The following is a 6000-nucleotide window of genomic DNA, read 5'->3' on the forward strand; positions in this document are numbered from 1 at the left end:
TCTGGGGAGCAGGCAACGTGTTACTGATACCAAAGACTTAAACAAATTAGTTAGCATACAAAAAACCCAGATCCCTTTGTGCAACCTTTGTACAGATGAGTTAAGATGATACTGTGTCACACAAACTGAAATATGCATTAGTTTTCCCGGAAACAGGCTGGCTGTGGCGATTAGCTCTATTGGGTTATGTTAATGTTGTCTACCTGGAGACAAAAGCAGACCTAGCACCTGATATAGCCTCTGGGTCTCCTGATGATGGCCGATATGCAAACTTGAGACTTGGCCAAACAGCCAAGTCAGTGAAATGCCCCAAATGGGTGCCCTAAGGCTGACCTACCTCATTATACTGTTAAAAACCACACCTCCGAGCTAGAAAAGCCCCCAACCCAAATAAGCCCCCTACTCTCTGGGCATGTGTAGTGAATTAAAAGAGAACTGTATCTTTAAGATGCAGTAAGAAAGATCCTAACCAATAGTTAGCTGAAGGGTGGGACCAGGAGGCGTAACTAACTTTGTTAACTGTTTAAACAGCTGTCATGATTTCAACCGGGTGTGCATGCTGGGAGGAAGGATCCCCCATGCACCCAGCGCTGCAATAAACCAATGTCGGCTTTCTAAACTATCATTTGGGTTGGAGAGTTTTCTTGGTTACGATTTTCGGTAACATTACCGGACAGGAATGGTCCGTCCTGCGAAGCCCTGCGTCCACAGCTGAGGAAAAGCAGCAAACCTTCCACGCTCGGGTTCAGAGGACCGGCTTAAATAAACTCGGTACAGGGAAGGGTGCTGGAGCCCGCCGGGCGTCCCCGGCCAGGGCCCCCTCGCTCCGGGAGCTCCTGCGGGGGGGCGCGTTTGGGGTCGGCAGCCGGGGGCCTCTTCCACCCGCTCCGGTGCCGCCGCACGGGTGGGCGTGGGGCAGCAGCCCCGGGACAGCCGCTGCGGACCCCTCTGTCCCGGGAGGGGCGGGGAGGGGCGGGGCGGGACCGCCGCGCCTCTGCCCTGCGCCCGCCGGGGTCTCTCGGTCCCGCCGGCTGCCGCCCAGCGAGGGGGGTTCGGCGGAGCTCGGCAGGGGTGTCCCGGGACCCGCCCGAGGAGAGCTCCTGCGTGGGCAGCGCCCGGGCCGGTTCGCCTGGGCGGGGGCTGCGGCACCGGCACCGGGCCCGGCCCGGACCCGCCCCGCCGAGTCCCGCCGAGTCCCGCTGAGTCCCGCCGGGCCGAGGGGATCGGAGCGGAGCCGAAATCACCCGAGCCGTGCCGAGTCCCGCCGAGCGGAGTCGAGCCGAGCCCAGAGCAGCCGAGCCGAAACGACCCGAGCCGAGCCGAGTCCCGCCGGGCCGAGCCGAGCCCGGAGCAGCCGAGCCGGAATGACAGGAGCCCCGCTGACATTTTGTGAGTTCTTTCTGGTTGGAATTCTTCTCTTCAAGGTCAGTTGATCACTTTCTGGGGCAGTGTGTGAATGTGGATAGTATTTGGGTTTTACTGTAGCTGAATAATGACCCCTCAGGCTCTTTGGCTGTGGAGGGGCAGTTTGTTGTGTGCCTGCAGAACAGTCTGAGGCAGATTGGTTTCATCCACTGACAACAGCGAAATAGCTGTTTTGGAAACTGCCTGTTAGTCACTAGAAGGTGATTGAGGAGAACTTCATGTATACATTGCGTAACTTTTTGCACACACATGTGCGCGCACACACGCACGCCTGTGTATGTATCCACATGTGGAAGTGTATATGCGGTGAGCTTATAGATTGAGAGCTTTAGGAAAAAGAGTAGTAAACCACTGCATACAGAAGAATGTTTGATTTGTGGCGAGAAGTTTATCTAAAAATGTGTTTTACCCTTTAGGATGGCGCCAGAAGTTGCTGCAGTAGGAAGAAAAGGTGGCTATAAGCACCTCTGTGATCTGTGGGCAGCTGGAATAACTGCTACAGAGCTCGCTGAGCTTCAGCCTCCAATGTTTGACCTACATCCCGTGAGGTGAGCAAAGGGTTAAAGCGCGGTGTGTAAGTACAGCTTCCCAAATCATCCATTTGGAGTAGTGGCTACATGGGTGCTTGTGGTGTTTGGGGGTACTGCAAGGGTGTTGGGTTGTAAGTGTTCTGGATGTACGTGATAGAAATTGTGACAACTCCTTTTGCTGCATAAATGCGTCATGTTGTCCTGGTAGCGTCTCTTAAACGGATGGACTTCTTCCTGCCAACTAAACAATGTATTCAAAATTCATGTCAGGTATGTACTGCCATGTCACCCACAGAAATACTGTTGTTTTTTTTAGAGCGCTTTTGCTAATGATGAAAAGCAACTGCCAGCCTCCTGAATTAAAGGACAAAATGAAATGGCAAGTACTTTTCTGTTTCAGTAGATAATGATCATGTATTTCACTGGGCAATTGATTCTCATGTTTACCACTTCCTTTTACAGGTCCAATAGTTTCCATCATTCTGTGAAAACGGTACGTAGAAAAAAATCCTGAAGAAAGACCGACAGCTGAAAAGTTACTACAGGTATAAATTTATGTATGGGATTTTTTTTAAGTTCTAAAATTAAAATGTGCTTAATATGGGTGGTTGGAATTTTAATCTGTGTTTTTCCTTCTGTCTTTCAGCATCCTTTTTGTTACCCAGCCATTAAATCCAAGTCTTGCTAGTGAACTTTTGGATAAAATTAATAATCCTGATCATTCCACTTACCGTGATTTTGATGACGATGATCCTGAGGTAGGAATATGTTTTAATCACAGACTCAGATTAAGTTTTCATTTGCCGACAAAACTAAATGCTTATGGTTCATTGAGGCACAGAATGTTTTGTGATCTGGGAACAGGCTGAAGGGTTGCTTTTACTTTTGGTTGTGCTGCTCTGTCACATGTCCAGGCCCTTAGCAAAATTCATTATATTTGGGGGAGAGACGCTCAAAGAGAAAGAGATGAAAACACTTTAAAGTTTTGTTTGTGGTTGTCCTTCAACAATTTTGCAGCAGTACGTGTGGACTGCTTCTGCAGTCCCGAGTTCTGTCGTGCATTCTGCTTTCTGTTTCTCTGTGGAATTATGTTTCCATTCATCTGCAAAGCAAGCATTCGTAAAAATCATTTTCTACCTCTGTAGAACTTGTTCTTTTGTTCCTAATTTGCTTTCTTATGAGAAGAAGAGAATGATCCTGTAGTTGTTTTTGTCAAGCGTTTTGGTATGTGTTTCTTGCAGATTCTATTTTCTATCTTGGAATACTCTGAAACTCCATTTCACCTACGGTTTTGTCAAAGACAAAGTTTCTGATTTTGTGCTTTAACAGCTGGGAAAAAAATAGCACGCTTATGTAAGGTGATAAGCAGCGTGGGACTGAAGTGTTTTGTAAACAAGAGAAAGCAGATATTCTGTTGCTGCATCCTGTCTTCATACTTAAGTGTATGTTAGTGAAGACTTTCCAACTATCAATACGGTTAAACTGAGAGGCCAAAAAGGAAATGTTATCTGAGCAAAGACAAATGCTGGCCAGCATTGTCTTTACTTGCTCAAATCCAGTGTTTTAAAAACCCTTGTCTTGAAGGTGAGGACACTCTACAGATAAAATGTCTCCAAATAATTCTAACTTTAGTGTGCGAAAACGTACGTGCAATCTTTATTTTTAGCTTCTGTTTGATTTCTGTCTTTCTTTGTTGCTATTATGCTAAAGAAACCTGCTAAAAACCAGGTACACAATACTGGGTTTCAAGTGAATATATTTTGGAATTGAAGTCTTTTATTGTTCACCTCTAGCCTCTGGTAGTGCCTCATAGGATACACTTGAGAAGTAGAAATGGGAGAAGAGAAAAGACACGCTCTGAAATAAACTGTAAGCATGTGTAATATGACAACATTAAATATTCTTAAAATAATCATTGATATTCACATATTTCAACTAGTATTCTGCATAGCTGACGCATATAGAAACATTTTTAGTGATACAGAGGAAAAGAAAAACTTATGCTGTTTCACTTATGGATATAGGTTCTGGATGACTATGCCAAAGAAACATTAGTGTAAAACATTGGAATACACCTTTTGTCAGCTCTTCAGCAAATCTCACTATTGCTTCATCTGAACAGGACGCAACCTGAGCTCTTCTGAGAGCTGGCTGGTATTGCTTCATATGCCACTGCAGCAGGGATATTCGGAGTGATGCCAGATTGTGCTAGGTAGCAGAATGGCAGAGGAAGATTTTTCTGCCTTAATTTAGTCTCTTGTTGTAGTTTGAACTGAAACAGTCCTGTAGAAATCAGGAAAGGAGGTGCTTGATCGCTGACCATTACAAGCAGACTCCATCCCCCAAGCTGTAGTCATTCTTTTGTTTGAACTAAATCAGAGCAATCCTTGGCGCTTTAGTTGTCTTTCCTGAAGCTAAAATTGAGGGGAGGAGTGTTAATGAGCGTCTGCCAAAGAGCTTTCCTGGAAGATGCGATAAGCTCTCTCCAAACTCCATTCACGGCTCTTTAGTGCTAGTGATCTCCCCGAAGAGCAGGTCCAGGAGGGAATTCCCACAATGGCTGTGTGTTTTATCTAAATTACATCTGTATTGCTGCTCTAAAGAGGGCACTTGACGGCCTGTTTGCTGAATGGTTTTCCTCCTCTTTCTAATGACTAGGTGGGGCAAGTGGCGATCGTGCTGCCTTTGTGATGGAAGAGTACTTTCTGTGCCCCTTAGTTTCCAGCAGGCACAAGTTGGGGGTGTGCCTGTGCCAGAAGTTTGCATCAGTGGGGCTATGATGCACTCATTAAACGGGATTTGTCTTTTTTGTTAGCCTTTGGAGCTGAATTGGGTCTCATTGCAGTCCAGCTTAGATTCTTGTTTTCCTTTTCTCCTCTTTAGTTGGTCAAGTAAAATTTGATGCACCCTTGAGGAAAGAGACGGAGCCACATGGTGAGTTTGTGAGTTACAAGCAGCATGGGCTATGCTCTGCACATTATTCCCTGCAAATGTCTGTGGAGGAGGAGAAGTCCAAGGTGTGTAGCATACCTCCTTAGCGCTACTGAAGTTGGTAGTGATTTTTCTGACAAGTGCCATATTGGTCCTGGATCTTTTGGTGCCATTGCAGTATATGCAGCAAGACCCCTGATTTGTGGGCTCTGCCAGGTGTGATGTATGTGCTAAGCAACAGCCCTTGGTCTTGTGGGTTTCCTCTATGCTTTATACCTCATTGCCAAGTATATCATTCCCCTTATTTATAGAGTTATTTTTTTAATGGTAGAATGCCTGTGCATATTCAAATGTTCCTCTCCCTTGTGCTTGTATTGACAATGGTTGAGAATGGAAATAATAAAATTGAGAGCCTGGGAAAGAGGTATTGACACGCGGAAACAAACTTCACAACTCACACAGAGTTATAAAGCAGGCGTGTTTATTGCGGCACCGGGTGCAAGGGGATTTCTCCTCAAGGCTTGCACACCGGGTTAAAATCATGACAGGTATTTAAAACAGTTAACAATATTAGTTATTCCTACTGGTTCTACCCCTTAATTAACTCTTGGTTAATACTTTTCTTACTTCATCTTTAAAGTTACAGTTCTCTTTCAATTCACCACACATGCTCAGAGAGTAGGGGGCTTAATTGGGTTGGGGCTTTTCTAGCTAGGAGGTGTGTTCCTTACCATTATAATGAGATTATAATGAGACAAGTTAACTCTAGGGCACTGTTTTGGCAGTCCATTCTATTTTTCTACGATTCGTCCTTGTGCTAATCGTTATTGCTAGTTAGCAGAGAGCTGGTGAAGACAGTCTTTATCTCTAATATGTCTAAGTACCAGGTGCAGTTGTTATGAACTATCTTCTTTACATTCTTCTGATTCTTCTTGCTTGTTTTTAACACTTGTTTTTGACCTTGTTTTTCAAGATGTTCTGTAACATTTCCCCCCTTTGAAACTTATGGATATATTTTATAATTTCCATAAGTCTCAATCCTTCTTACCTGGATTTCACCAACTAAGCAGAAGGTGATTAACCTTGTCACACATTCTCAAATCTACCTGTCCTC

The sequence above is a fragment of the Gavia stellata genome, chromosome 11 (genome assembly GCF_030936135.1).
Source record: "Gavia stellata isolate bGavSte3 chromosome 11, bGavSte3.hap2, whole genome shotgun sequence".
In the NCBI taxonomy this organism is placed as follows: domain Eukaryota; kingdom Metazoa; phylum Chordata; class Aves; order Gaviiformes; family Gaviidae; genus Gavia; species Gavia stellata.